Here is a 15086-nt window from a genome sequence, read left to right as displayed (position 1 = left end):
TTGTCCATAGGTAGAATGGGGATGGGAGTGAGGGACATGGGGAGGGATGTGTCAAGCCTGAGGGTTCTCTAGGCTCCTTCTACAGCCCCCTAACATCCCCCATCTCCATATAAGAGCACTGATGTTCAGATATTTTTTCTGCAGGGATGATAAGACGTGGGTGACTTTACAGACACTGCCAAGATAGTATGCTGTATTTTCTTTTCAATTTCAAAAGGCTTTCCTAGGCACAGGTAGTTCTGAGGGGCACATAAGTCTCCATATACTATGTATAACTCACCACCTCCTCCTCTTCCTCCTTTTTCTTCCTCCTCTTTTCTTCTTCTTCTAACTTATTCTTGTTCATGACACTTTTCAAAATCCTTGGTACTATGTGCTAAAGATACCCATGAAAGTAACATATGAAAAGGTTCGAGGCTGTGTAATATTTCTAATTCCAACAACTGTTTCAGCCACAGAAACCTCTCATTATCTAATCACTATCACATTTACTTACTTATTTGTATGTGTGTTTTTTCTTTGTTTGTTTTTACCTAGCAGTTCATAACTGCATCCTACCTGTTTGTCAACTTGAGTGCTCTTTATTTTACAGATTTCCTTTAATAACAATAATCATTATTATTCAGCTGGTATCACTTATTCTGTGCCTGTTACATTTTTTAAATACAGTATCATGATTAATCATAAAAATAAGTCTTTGGCCTGAATGTTATTATCCTCATTGTATAGAAGAGGAAACAGAGGCTCCTAGAATCTTTAAGTCACGATTGCTCGAAGTTACAGAGTTAGTGAGTGACAGCCTGGATTCATAGGCACCTACCTGATTTCAAAACATGTGGCCCTTCCACTATATCAGGCATTTTTCTCTCAGAGCGTCTGGAAAGATTTTTAAGATCTTAAGAAGATTTGATTGTAATTTGCATGGAGTGAGAGGACTACTGAAGCTCCTTCTAGAGATACAACTTGATGCTGTATGTCTGCCAAATATTGACAGTCATACTATTTACAGTGAAATACTGAGTAATGTATGAAAACGTGATCAAGAAATCAAGACAGACTTGGATTCTACCCTTATTTCCATGGGTAACGAAGTGTAAGACGTTGAGCAAGTCACTAACCATTTTGCCCTCCTATTCCTATTCTGTAGAATGATTAGTAAACTTACTTTAAAGGAAAAACAAAAAACCTTCCATTAATCTGTGGCATTAACTAAGAAGTTAACCTAAGGTCTGTATAACATTTTACATTTTCAACCACACTTAGAGCTTCAGAGCATCTCATAACAACCCAGAATGTGATCGAAAGAAGGTGTGTGTCCACACTGAATGATTTTGCTGTGTCTCTGGTGCGAAACTGGAGGTTGAATGGAGAGAAAAGGAACAGATCCTATGATTGAAAATACCTCTGGGCCCCAAACTTGGACCTCAAGGTCATGATGCATCTTTATAGAGGTATCTTAAATCACCAGCCTGGAAGAGAAAAAATGAAAGTGTGGGGGAAAATCTGCAAACTGAAAGCGTCTTTCTGGGATAATTACATGAATCTCAGCTCCACCTCACAGACCTGAAAACACATACTTCTAGCCCTGTTTCCTGGCAGACTGAAGTATATGATCATCAGTGCTTTTGATGACCTGGAGAACTTCCTGGAGAGCATGCACTGGCAGGTGCATCTCCTCTTGCCAAGAGAGCTGCTCCCCAGAAAAAAACTGAGAGAACACTTTCACTCTGTCCCAAACTGAGGACAGGTCCCACATGGAGCCTGTGCTGGGTGCTTTGTGGATCCTTCCCTCCCAGAGGCCATGGTAATGTTCTTCTTTGGAAGGGATTAAAATGAGCCTCCTGCTACCACCCAATAAAGAACCATACATCGTCCCTCCTCCATGAACATTTGGGCTGGTCTGCTTCTGTCTTCTGGTTAGATCATCTCTCTTATCTATGGTTTCTTTTCTAATAAGGGAGCAATATATTTTATCTTAGATCTGTAAATTTGGTCTCCCATCCTTTGGAAGTCCTCATAATATATAGTTCTGAAAATTGCCAAACTACATAATGAATATCTGTTTATTAAATACATGAATAAAGCCTGAAGTTGTATCATGAGAAAACACTATTATGCCTCCACTTTTCTCCTGGGATATTTTTCCAAACAAACCACATAGCCTTTTTTTCAAGCTCCTGCTCACACTACAACATAGTAGTTGCCAGTTTTGCACCAGTACCTGCCAAGGTGAGATGCAGAGCAGGGAGGTTTAGTCTCACATGTACAGACTCGCACACATCTCCTGTTGGATATCAAAAACAAATCAGAAACTTGTTCAGTGATGTATTGATTCTCCTTCCAGTACCAACTATTTTCACATTCTGGACATCTAAGTTATTTGCAGCTGTCTTCTTTTAGTGACTCTAGCCAAAAATCTTGTGTCACCTTTAAGTCCTTTCTTTTTCTTTTTTAATTAAGTACAGTCAGTTTACAGTGCTATGTTAATTTCTGGTGTACAGCATAGTGATTCATTTATATATATATATATACATTCTTTTTCATTATAGGCTATTATAAGGTATTGAATATAGTACCCTGTGCTATACAGTACGACCTTGTTGTCTTCACCTATTTGATATATAGTAATTAGTATCTGCAAATCCAGAACTCCCAGTTTATCCTTCCCTACCCCTTTCCCCATTGGTAACCATAAGTTTGTTTTCTCTGTCTGTGAGACTCCTCTCTTTCTTTCATACCCCACCACCAATCTGTGGTGTCAGCAAGCTGTGTTAGCTCTACCTTCAAAAAACATTCAGAAACTGACCACTTCTCACATCTCCACTGTCAAATCACCATCATCTCTCACCAATTATTCCAACAGCTTTTTAAGCTGGATCCCTGCTTCCACCTGGTCCCCTAGAGGCTACTTTCAACAGTGGCCAGAGAGTTCCTGTTAAGATGCAAGTCAGATTGTGTTATCTTCTGATTAAAGCCTTCCAAGAGCTTCCCATTGCACTTGGAATAAAAGCCAAAGTCTTTACGATCGGGCTCCCCTGTTACTTCTCAAAACTCATCTCCCATTACTCGACCCCTTGCTCATTCTGCCTCAGCCACACTGGCCTTGCTGTTCTTTGAACATGTGTGATGTGCTCCACAGAGCCTTTGCATGTGTTCTAGTTCAACAGCCGCTAGCTGGCTCTCTCATCTTCAGATCTTTATGCAAATAACTCCTTTTCAATGAGATTTCTTTCGGCTACTCTATTTAATAATGTATCTGATCCCTACTCCTCCTCATCTATATACATATCATAGTGAGTTTCTCTGCCTAATTTTTCTCATAGCATCTGTTAGGGGTCAAATTGTATCCCCAGAAGGATATATTGAAAGTCCTAACCCACAGTATCTGTGAAAATGATGTTATTTGGAAATAGTGACTTTGTAGATTTAATCGAGTTAAGATGAGGTCATTGAATGGCCCTAACCCAGTATGATTTGTGTCTTTACAAGAAGAGGAAGACACCATAGGAAGACAGAGACACACAGGAAGAATGTTTTGTGATGACAGAGGTAAAGGTTCGTGTGATACAGGTGAGGTCAAGGACCACCTTGATTTCAGACTTCTAACCTCCAGAGAATACATTTCTCTTATTTTAAGCCACCAGTTTGTTATTATGGCAGCCCTAGCAAATGAATATAGAATATATCACACCATCTGATATATTACATATTCGACATAGTTTTTTTCTTTGTTTGTCTCCCCAACACTGCAATGTAAACTCCAGGGAAGACTGACTCTCTGTTCCACACTGCTCTGAATTCTGCTGGATTCTACCCAATCTGCCTTTTATCTAAAGATTGATTGGTCCTAATGCTTCACTGGTGAACCTGCAAAGGAATTTCATAAAAATAAGAAACAAACTCAAAGCAAGAAGTGGAAATTCTAGCTCCCATCTAAAGATTGTAAAATAGTAATTTGACATTAATAGATAGAACTTGGAATCTATATGAACTGAGGTGCTACCACATAGGAAATCACCCATTTAGGCTCCCATCTAACCCTGACGATGTGCCCAAGCCAAGTGGTGAAAGAGGCTATGTGAGTGCCTGCATATTAGATGAAAAAAATGCTGATGGATTGGTTGGACATAGAAGGACACACATCACAGAGGATTCCTGACAGCTATGAAAACATTTTGTCAAAAATTTACTTGCTTTTATTTCCCCCTCATATTGTTAGTTTTAATAGCTTTTAATTTTTTTCACAGCACTCAAAGTGTCTCAATAACACTATCCCCCAAAGGAAAACGTATCATCTTTGTAACACAATATTACATGCAGTATTGAATTCTGAAGCTAACATGTTAGAAAGGCAATGTATAAAGTATAAAGCATTCTCTAGAATGTTTTAGAGCATTTAGAATGACACCAAAAAGAAATGTTGTCCACAGCCCAGGAGAGTCCCTGTATCTTCTCCCTGGTCTGTATATATAAATAGAAAATGTTATGTGGACAAAAAAGTAAGGCTTTGAAAAAGAAAGTGAGGACTCTTAGGGCAATAGAGTGCAATGTTTTGGGAAATCGACTATGGAGTTTGACAGAGCTGGATTCGAATTCTGGTTCCAAGACAGTAGCTGCGGATGGTCACTACTAATCCTAAATTTCCCAGCAATAACACCTGCCTCAGAGTGTCATTGTGGACTATAAATAAAGTACACATGGAAAGTACTTAGTTCAGTCCTCAGAAAATGGTACCCGTTATTGTTATGTCTCCCAACGCAATGACTCCCGGTAAGTGAGATTTAACATATTGTGAAAGAACGTCTGTCGAGAGAGTGACATGGCTCAGTGCTGTAGAGCTGCTCAGAATCTCCTTTCAGGAAATGACCTGAATGGGCTTGTTGACAGTAACTATTACTCTGGAAAAGGAATTGCTCACAGCCTTCCTGATTAACTACTGTATCACTTCCCATCATTATCCTTTTCATCTGCCTTGACTATAAATATATAATCTAATGATCCTTTCATTTAAATTGCTCCTTTGATGATGGGATTTTCAAAGTGCTTTTTAGCCACTCATTAATTAGGCGAATCCACCCATTTTTGTAGCGCCTATCACTGAGACACTTGAAGAACTTTGAGGAATAAAAAATTTCTCCTGATTTTTCCAGAGAAGACAGAGAGACAGCTTCCTAAATTTCAAAGCATTGTGTAGAGGAGAAAGGTTCTTGCAGGAGTTAAACTTACTACTATTGCCTTACTAATGCTTCTTTGCAAGCCCCCTTGAAAAGCTTTCATCAAATGCATGAACTGACCACAGTCTATGACAATTTGACCCTCCTGGAAACTTGGCCTCCCTGTTTTAATGATCTTCTTCTTTAAGGCCTGATGTCATGAATTCTGATTCCCCAGCATTACTTTCACCCCTCTTATTTCACATCATGGAAATAATTATCTAGCTGAATGTTCCATTTTCCTCTTAACTAGGTGGAACTGGCTATTAGGTAACTGTGAATTTAAAACTACCAGACTAAAGGGAAAACATCGGTTTGAAAATGAACCAGGAACTTGATTGGAGCTGAGCTTTGACTGGCAATCTGAGCAGGGAGTCTGGCTGTCAACAAATGAGGCACGTTTTAATTAAGAACTTTTGTTACATCATGACAGAAAGCAAAGACAGTGTGGTTCAGAGACTGTATGCTAGACGCTTAAGGAGGCTCTCTTGCCATGAGACCCTCATCAGAGTCTGACTTTTGCCATCCTGGAAGATGATGAGAAAGAAAATGCACCATCTTCCTTGGCTTGTACAGTGGGTAAGAAAATAACCAGATGCTTTGAAATTGCAGAAAAAGTGTCCCCCTTCAGAAATGTTTTAGAAAAGGAGTGTGAGCGCATCACTGTGCCCTCTGCAAGGAATTCGCACCCCAATATGTGGCATTATCCACACTCTGCTTAGGTCTCTCTACTCAAATAACCCCTCCTTTATCTTTCTTTGCAGCACATATTACAACCTTCTCATTGTATTTTATGTTTTTGTGGGGTTATTTATAGCCTGTTGTCTCAACTGGAACATGAATTCTGAGAGCAGGGACTGAGATGATCACTGCTTCACATCCTGTCAATAATTGCTGAATGAAAGTTGAATGACCTGAAAGAGATGGTGGAAAAATTGAGTTAAAGACACAAGGTATAAAATAATGAAATGGACACAACTAGCTGGTCTGGGGAATTTTGGACCTAATTTCAAAGAGTTTTTATGAAAACCTAACTTTACTTGTAAAAGCTTAGTTCATGTCACCGTGGTTATGAGAAGCAGGGATAAGCACAATCTGCAAATAATCCAAAGAAACCCTAGAATTTTAGAGGATAGTTAACCCCTCTACCAAAATGACCTCCCTCTTCTCTGCATCCCTTTTCACCCCAGGCAGGAGAAAGAAGAGTTGAGATAGGTGAGCATCAGAGAGTGAGGGAAGGATGCGCTGCGGCCGGCAGGGCTAGATGTGAGTGGCAATACTGAGGCTTTCTCCCAGCTGGCGGGCGGCTGGATTGCTCTCCTATTCTCCGTGACTCCTACCTTCCTTTCTCACTCCTAAACCTCATTTGAACCTCCCTCCTTTACTTTCCTTCTTTATTAATATCTTTATTTTCCTTCTGCCTTCATGATGGGGACAACAGATGACTCTCTGGTAGAAGTCAAAGTAAAAGGTTTGGAGCTAAGTGAAGGAGCTAAAATATTGTCAGTTTTTTTAGTTACTGGCTGCACTGCCCAGACTCTGTGGTTGAAAGGCTGGTTATAAATTCACTCTTTTTTTCCAGTTTGACTTTTTTCCAGGGAGTGTTAAGGATGGAAGAAGTTTCAAATGCTGTAATAAATATTAGGAAAGCATAGACCTAGGAAAAGTTTCCTAATGCCAAGGTCCTGAGCATATTTGTTTGTCTGTTACGTGGAGTCAGAGAGGCAACCAGAGATTGAGGTCCCCCCAAGACTAGGATGCAGTTGTGGGTGTATTTCCTCCAGGACTGGAAGTTGTACCATTTCGTATTTTCTTGGGGTAAGAAGATTGCAGATCCTTATACCCACTACAGACAAGGCTAAGGCTAAGGCAAATAAATGAGTACTAAGTATTAGGTAAGTTGTACCAGCTAAATCAACCTTTGTTTCAATTAAACACAGCCTCAGGTGTTGGCCTTCCATGAACTTGTTTCTATGGTTTTGTGCTTTGTTTTTCTGTTAGTTTTCTCTCCCATCATGTCTTCTTTCCTCCTTCTCTTTTTTCCATCCTTCATTCCTAAGATGTTGCCCTTGCTCTGCATGGCTGCTCTGGTCTTAGGGCACTAACTCTGATACCTACTCCTAAGATGAGGAAAGCCACATCCTTAGCTTGCCATGAAGATTTTCCTTACAGACAGTAAAATAATAATAAGCATATTATAAATAATTCTATGCAAAGAAGCCTGATAACTTAATAAAATATAAAAATTCTCTAAAAGCACAACTTATCAAAAGTAGCCCAAAATAGAAGATCTGAATAGGTCTACATCTGCCAAAGAAATTGAATCCATGATTAAAATCCTTCCCATGAAGAAAACTTCAGGCGTAAATGGCTTCACTGGCTAATTCCTCCAAAATTTCAGGAGGAAATAATACTGTGTTTATATACATTCTTTCAGAGAATAAAGAAAGAGAACACTTCCAAATCACATTGTGAACTCAGTGTAATCCTAGTACTGAAACTGAGAAGGACATTATAGGTAAAAAAATTTTATCCCTTCCTCTTCCATGAACATAAACTCACAACTCTAAACACAGAATTAAGAAATAGAATACAACAATATAGACATAGCATAATAACTCAAAACTAAGTAAGGTTTATTTCACAAATACAATGATAGTTTAATAGTTAAAAATCAATTAGTCAATATAACTTCAAAAATAGCCATAAAACAGAGAAAAACCATACCTACATAGATACAAAAAAAGGCATTTGACAAAATTCCACCCCATTCATGATTTGAAAAAAAACAATTATGAACAAATTGGGGGTAAAAGAGATTTTAATGTGATAAAAGACATCTACAAAAGTCTAGAGCTGACATACTTAATGGTCAAATATTAAACATTTCCCTCTAAGTCTGGGAATGTCCACTGCTGCTAAGTCCGTTAACATAGTTTTGAAAGTTCAGTCAGTAGGCAAAAAAGGAAATGAAATTTATAAAGTTATTAAAGAATAAAAGAAATAAAATTCTCTATATTTACAAATTACCATATTAGCTACATGAGAATTCCAAAAGAAGTTATAAATTATTAGAATTAATAAGTAATTTAGCAAATTTGCTGGATGGAAAATCAGTATAGAAAAAAGTACTTTTGCTTTTTGTTTTTTATGCATCAGCTGAAAAAGTAAAGAGTTAGAAAAACAAAGCCATTTAAAATAGCACCTGGAAGCTATGTATTTGTGAATCAGACTTAACAAAAGCTGTATAAGACATCTATAATTAAAACTACAAAATGTGGCTAAAAGATGTTAAAGAAGACTTAAGGAAATAGTGATATATCAAGTCTGTGGATTAGAAGAGTTAATATTTTTAAGATGCCATGTTCCCTAGATAGATCTATAAATTCAATGTGACTCCAATCAAAATTCTAGCAGAATTTTGTGTAGAAATTGACAAGCTGATTCTAAAATTTTTATGGACATGAAAGGACCTTAAAAACGTCAGATAATGTTGAAGAACAAAGCTGGAGGGCTCAGAATACCAGACTTTGAGACTTACTATAAAGCTCTAGTTATTAAGAGAGTATGTATGGTATTGTGCAAAGAGAGACAAGTAGACCAATTGGACAGAATTAAGAGTCCAGAAATAGACTCACATGCATAGAGGCTGTTGATCTATTATAAAGGTGTCACTGTAGTTTAGTGAGAGAAAGGGTGGTCTATGCATTAAATAGTGCCACAGTATTAAACATTCATATGGAAAATGAACTTTGCCCCCTGTATTACAGCGTTTGAGATGAAGTATATATCTATATGTGAAAGACAGAAAAATAACGCTTCAAGAAGAAAACAGAAGATATGTTTTTAATTTTAGGGTAGGCATAGATTTATTAAACAAGATACATAAAGCACTCAGCAAAAAGCCAAAACTAAAACTAAAATCAAACAAAAAAACCTCCAAACCCTGATCCTCTGGACTTCAATAAAATCACAACTGCTGATTCATCAAAAGATATCAATCATCACAAAAATGAAAAGGCAAGCCACATGCTGGAAGAAGATATTTGTAATTTATATATCTGACAAAGGACTGGTATCCTGAATATATTGAGTTCATGCAAATTAATGATACAGACAAACTATATGACACATTCAAAAATTTTTGGTAATTTTTAAAATTTTCAGGTATTTCATGAAAAAGGATATCCAAACAACCATAAGTATATCAAAATCTAATCAATATCATTACTCACCCAGAAAACAAATTAAAATCACAGTAAGATAACACTTTACATCCACTAAAATGGCAAAAAATTAAAGGATTTACAGTATGAAATCTTCGTCAAACTGCTGGTGAGAATGTAAACTAGTACAAACATTTTGGAAAATTTACAGTTTCTACAAAACCTGCACTCCTATAGTTCAGGAATTTTACTCTTTGTTACACAAGATATAGAAATTTACACATATGTTCACCAAAACTTCTAGAAGAGTGTTAATAGAGTTATTAGTTATAATAGCTAAAAACAAGAAATAACAAAATACCTATTGGGAGAATGAATAAAAAAACCCATGGTGCATTCATACAATGGAATTAATACAAACAGTAAAAAACAATCAGCTACTGATGAATAATGTGGATGAATATCAAAATAATTATGCTCCTAGAAACCAGACAAAAAAAGAATACATAGTTTTGATTTTTTTACATGAGATTTAAACCAGGTAAAACCAATGTGTGACAAAAGTCAAAACAGTGTTTATCTTGGGGGAGAGCAATTATTAGGAGGAGCCATGAGAAAAATTTTTCGAGAGAAATTCTTCGGATGCTGGTACTGTTCTATGCCTTGATTTAGTGGTGGTTATCCAGGTATATACATATGTAAAAACACATCCAGCTTAAGATGAGTGCATTCTATGCACTTCACTGAATGTGTGTTACAGCACTTCAATTCAAAAGTAAGCACATTTAAACTTAGATTTTTCTGAAAGTAAAAAGCATCAGGTAAAAGAACGTAAGCAAATAGGATAAAATAATAAAAGGTAAGATGAAGGCTAGAGGAACTCAAGTCCCAAATTCTCACATCTCTGGAGCAGACAACCAGGTTACAGCTCTCTGTGATGAAATAGCAGGCAATGAACACTGAGGTCTTTGCAGGATTTTGGTTCACTAAAGGTCAGCTAACTCCTGGAACATCAGGCTTCAGAGCCTGCAGTCCTTCACCTCCTGGGGATGGCTCAACTGATACCAAACAGTCATTAACACCTCAAAGAGAGTAGGTCACAAAGTTGCCTCAGGCACCCAGCCCAAATTCTGCAGTCTGGTAGCCTGTAGCAACCAGGGGAGAACTTTTGCCACTTAGCCCTTCCTTTTCTCACCAGCAGACCCCTGGAGGATGCCTCTGGTGTGGACTGACACAGCCATCATCCTTTGGCTTTTGTCCACTATCCACAAAAAAAGCACTTCCTTCTTTCTGTGGATAAGATTTGAGGCATTGTCAATAAACTGCCACTAGATAATCTATTTTAGGATATTGGGAAATTACTAGCAATCCATTGTGATAGAAAAATGTGTTGAATAACTGAAAGAGTATATAAACCTGGTGTTTGGATTTCATATCACATTCTCAAACTTTGCTGTGTAAAATGGATGAAATTAACTACCAAAGAGCTCTGGCTAAATCAATCATTTGCTTTCTGTTGCCCTCAGCTTGCTCTGTGTATATGCTGGCCCAGATGCTGAGCTCAACCAAGAACATCGCCGTAAACTCCTTGTCTTTGGTGTCATGAACAATAATAACTAAAATAATAGCTCTGTTTGGTAGTGGCATCTCAGCCTCTTATTCATCCCAAGCTGTAAAGGCAGGCACATTAGTATTTATGGTCATATGTTAACCAATTGAAATCTCACAGACTGCTTTCAAATGCAAGTGAAAAAGTGATTTTTAGGGATGAGGTGCTGCGAAGAGCTCAATCGCACTGTAATAGGCAGCTCTTTGCCCAGCACACATTCATACTTACTAATATTGTCTTTATACTTATATGAGACGTTATAATTTCCACATGCTACTATACACATTGTCTCATTTGATCCTCATAAATTTCTATAAAATGGGTACCATATCCATTGGGGATTCACTCAAGGTCTCCGAGTAAGTGGAGGGGATGGAACTAGAACTCAGGTTTTAGTCGCTCTACTCCAACTTCTATGGTTGGTAAGGCTGGACTTTCACAAGTGTAATCTGTTTGCTTTTGAATGCTCAAATTTGAGAGGTTAAACTAGCAAGTATTCTTTTCCCTTTTTTTCTCCCATTGGCCCAAAACTTTCCAATTCTTGACATTTACATAGGAGATGTTCATCACACCATTCTATGAGTCAGGTCATGCAAGGAACATGGACCACATGGAGATCTTTTTATATCGCCCCAAATTAATAGACACCTGTGATGAAAGTAGGGCGCTTATAAAAAAAAAAAAGATAAGCAAAGCTCCACATTTTGCTTTAGGTTCAGAGAGTGTCAGACAAACTTTTATTAAATCATTTGAGAAGGGAGACAAACGCATAGCTGCCATCTCAAACACCTGAGAAGTGTCCCTAATTTCTTTAATAAAGCATAACATATAGGGCTTAACTCTAAGAAGAAAATTAATTAAAAAATTAAGGTCCATAAAGTCATTCAGCATCTGAAATGATTAAAAATATAATTCATGAACTTTCACTATTTTCTGCACTGTTCACATTATTTTTCTCCATTGTTTCAGTAAGGTATAATTTTATATTTAGCAAAATTCCTCCTTTGCAGTGTTCAGTTCTGCAAATTTTGGCTAACACATGCATTTGTATAACCACCACTCAATGAAGATATAGAATAATTCTGTTACCCCCTACCAAAAATAAGCATCCCATATCATATATGCTCTATGACTTTCTACGATTAAGTAAAATGTGTTAACAAACTATGACATCCAGAAACACAGATGTTAAGTTATGTGTGTATATGCTAAATATGTGTAAATTATTTTCTTAAGTGGTGGACCTATGTCTGTCAGACTCTGCAACTCTTATCAACCATTCCAGGATACACACTATTGAGATCTGGAGCTTTAAAGCTAAGGAACACACTAGCTTATGTAGATAGACCCCCCCAAAAGACCCTTTGTCAGGAAAGTGGGACCTGCTGGAGGTGGAGTCCAGCTCCTTGGTTGTAAAAAAGTACATTGCTCTTCTTTTTCTTTCTCAACAACACAAACTCTCCTTCATAAATTATTTTTGACTTCGCCCAGTGTGAGATTTTTCTCCCCTGTATGAATGTTGCTCTGATTTTACAGTAGAAATTTGTTAAAGAACAAAACTTACAGAACTGTGCTGTAGTTGTAGAAAATGCTTAATTCACAATTTTATGATTCTAGCTGCATCTTGACCACGAAGTAAGGGATGCGAGTTTTATCAATGACCAAGCTATCCTGGACTGAAACCCCACAGAGGAAGACGGGATGATTAATTGGACAAGGAAAAATTTGCTGCTTATGGCATCATTCGACTGTGTATATAGAAAGCATCATTATATTTTAACATGCTGGGAACACTCGTCTTGATTGAATGTTAGTCAATAAAAATTCCCTTTTAAAGGATTGCTGCTGTGGGGTCTGCTCTTGTTTCCTGAAGCTGCAGAGACATGCTGAGAATTCGAAGAAAAGCACACTGCACAATACTTAATAAAGTGCTAACGAGGCACAGTCACTTGTCCATTAAAAATGCAGTAAATTTTTCTGAAAATTAGATTTAATATCGTCAATTTTTTTCCTTCCTGGAACCACAGATTACATAAATATTTCGATTAGATCCAAGATAGAGAGAAGGACATGCTAAAAATGATGAAATGAAAATTATAGTTACCCACTGGATATCAGAAGAAAGAAAGGAGATGAAAAGATTTATAATAAAAATAAAACTCAAAGGAATTCAAACTCATTCCATTTGCAATTAAAGTACACGTTTAAGTATGAGGTTATGCAGCCTTAGCAGATGAGCTGAGCTAATTTATAGGTATTTAATTAACTCTGCAGGGAAGAGTCCCTTGTTGTTGCTTTGTGAGTATAATATTTATATTGATAATTATAAAACTAATTTAAAATATTAAAGGAGACCTAAGCAAATGCAGTAAAGCCCATTCTCTCTCAGACTCCAAATGGTCCATATCAGATCGTGAAAACTGATGCAATATTCTGCAAGAGATTTACTTGGGACTTCAGTTGTAGGGGAAAAGAGAGACAAGGAAAATATAGCAAGACTCCTTCTTTTTGTTTTCTTTGAGTGGAGGAATCTAGAGCGTCCTGTTTTCTTTTTATTGTCTTGGTTGAAAAGAACATAGGGCCAACAACAGGAAATAACGTCTATTTTAAAAGACACAGACCGCTGACAAGCAGTCAACCCCTCGGCTAGTATTAATTCAGGGTAACTTTTGTTTTTCCCTCTCTTGCATTTCTCCCACTCCCTACACAGGCACATTTTTTTCTTCAAAGTTAAAGGCAACCACATGAATGTTTTCTCCTTTCTCTTTAAGAACTGATTCTAGAATTTACTCAAGGATCAGCCCACACTAGCAACAGAACTGAAGGGTTATGGGCCTGCTTCTGTTCTCGCAACAGCAGGGAAAAACGTGGTTGAGTTGGTGGGCAGAATTCTCCTGAAAGAAGAATTCGTTAAAATCAAAACTTCTCAGAGAAAGTAATGGCATTGTAAAAAGTGGTATTAGTTAGTTGAAAATATTTACAGAGCACTTAATGGACAGCATATGTACAGTTTTCTCTAAGCTTTATCCTGCTTGTCTTTGGAGAGGAGAGTGAAAAATGTTATTTTCTAAGTTGTCTTGGGTTAAAACTCTTATCGATTACAGAAATATTAGACACATTGTTAGTAGAGTAGATATGTTTTCAAAGGAATGAAAACTTTATTCACTACTGAGAAGTGTATGCTCAAAAGCCAACATTGGGCGGTGGGGGGTGGGGAGTGGTATAGCTTAGTGGTAGAGCGTGTGCTTAGAATGCACGAGGTCTGGGGTTCAATTCCCAGTACCTCCATTTAAAAGTCAATCAATCAATCAATCAAATCATCTCTCCCCCCAAAAAAGCTAGAAAAATAATCCAATACTACATCTGTCTTCTTCCGTACAGCATCTTTAAATCTCTCTCTTTCTCCTCTACTTCTGTCTTCCTTCTCTGATTCTAACACTCCTGTACTCCTGCCTCCCTCTTGTAAGGACTCTTATAATTCCATTGGGCCCATCCAGATAACTCAGGATAATCTCCTCACCTCAAAGTCCTTAACATATTTACATCTGCAAAGTCCCTTTTGCTATGTAAGGAAATATAAACACAGGTTTCAGGGATTAGGAGGTGAATAACTGAGGAAACCATTATCCTGTCTACCACATATGCCAGTTGCTAAACTGTTTCTCCTTGGTGACAAACTCACTTTTCTACTTCTCTGATTTGAGATAATGGGACTTTGCAAACTATATTTCTGCTTTAGTAGCTGGTTCTCTGTTAGGTTATGCCCATAGGGGGCATTAAAGGATATTGGGAGGCAGGAAGAGGAAGGGACTGAATTCTTTCTGTCTAGCTTGATGCTCTTACTGGCATTACTCCAGCAATGGATGGTCCTCACTGGCATCAGCAGATGGTGCAGATCCTGACTTTTTTCCACATCCTCAGAATGGCCACATTTTCAGAATCAGTCTCATTCCCCTCAGACGACTCACATAAGCTGGGCAATGGACCTCTGCAGAGGTTCAAATCTCTACTCATTAGAGCCACTGCTCCAAGCACCTGGGTTCTCTGATAACCTCAAATTATTTTCTTTGTCTCTCCAACCCTAGAGATGACAGCAGC

The 15086-nt window shown here is 37.6% G+C and overlaps 1 non-coding gene across 1 annotated transcript; it reads left to right on the top strand.

Annotated features, from left to right (window-relative positions):
* The first annotated feature begins 14202 nt into the window (after positions 1-14202).
* On the top strand, positions 14203-14276 carry TRNAS-AGA (transfer RNA serine (anticodon AGA)). Its single transcript has one exon. It is a non-coding gene; the product is annotated as a tRNA-Ser (tRNA).
* Positions 14277-15086: the final 810 nt, after the last annotated feature.

The sequence above is a fragment of the Camelus bactrianus genome, chromosome 3, assembly GCF_048773025.1.
Source record: "Camelus bactrianus isolate YW-2024 breed Bactrian camel chromosome 3, ASM4877302v1, whole genome shotgun sequence".
Classification (NCBI taxonomy): domain Eukaryota; kingdom Metazoa; phylum Chordata; class Mammalia; order Artiodactyla; family Camelidae; genus Camelus; species Camelus bactrianus.
Note: the sequence above shows the minus strand (reverse complement) of the source record. Positions and strands in the feature narration are given on the sequence as shown.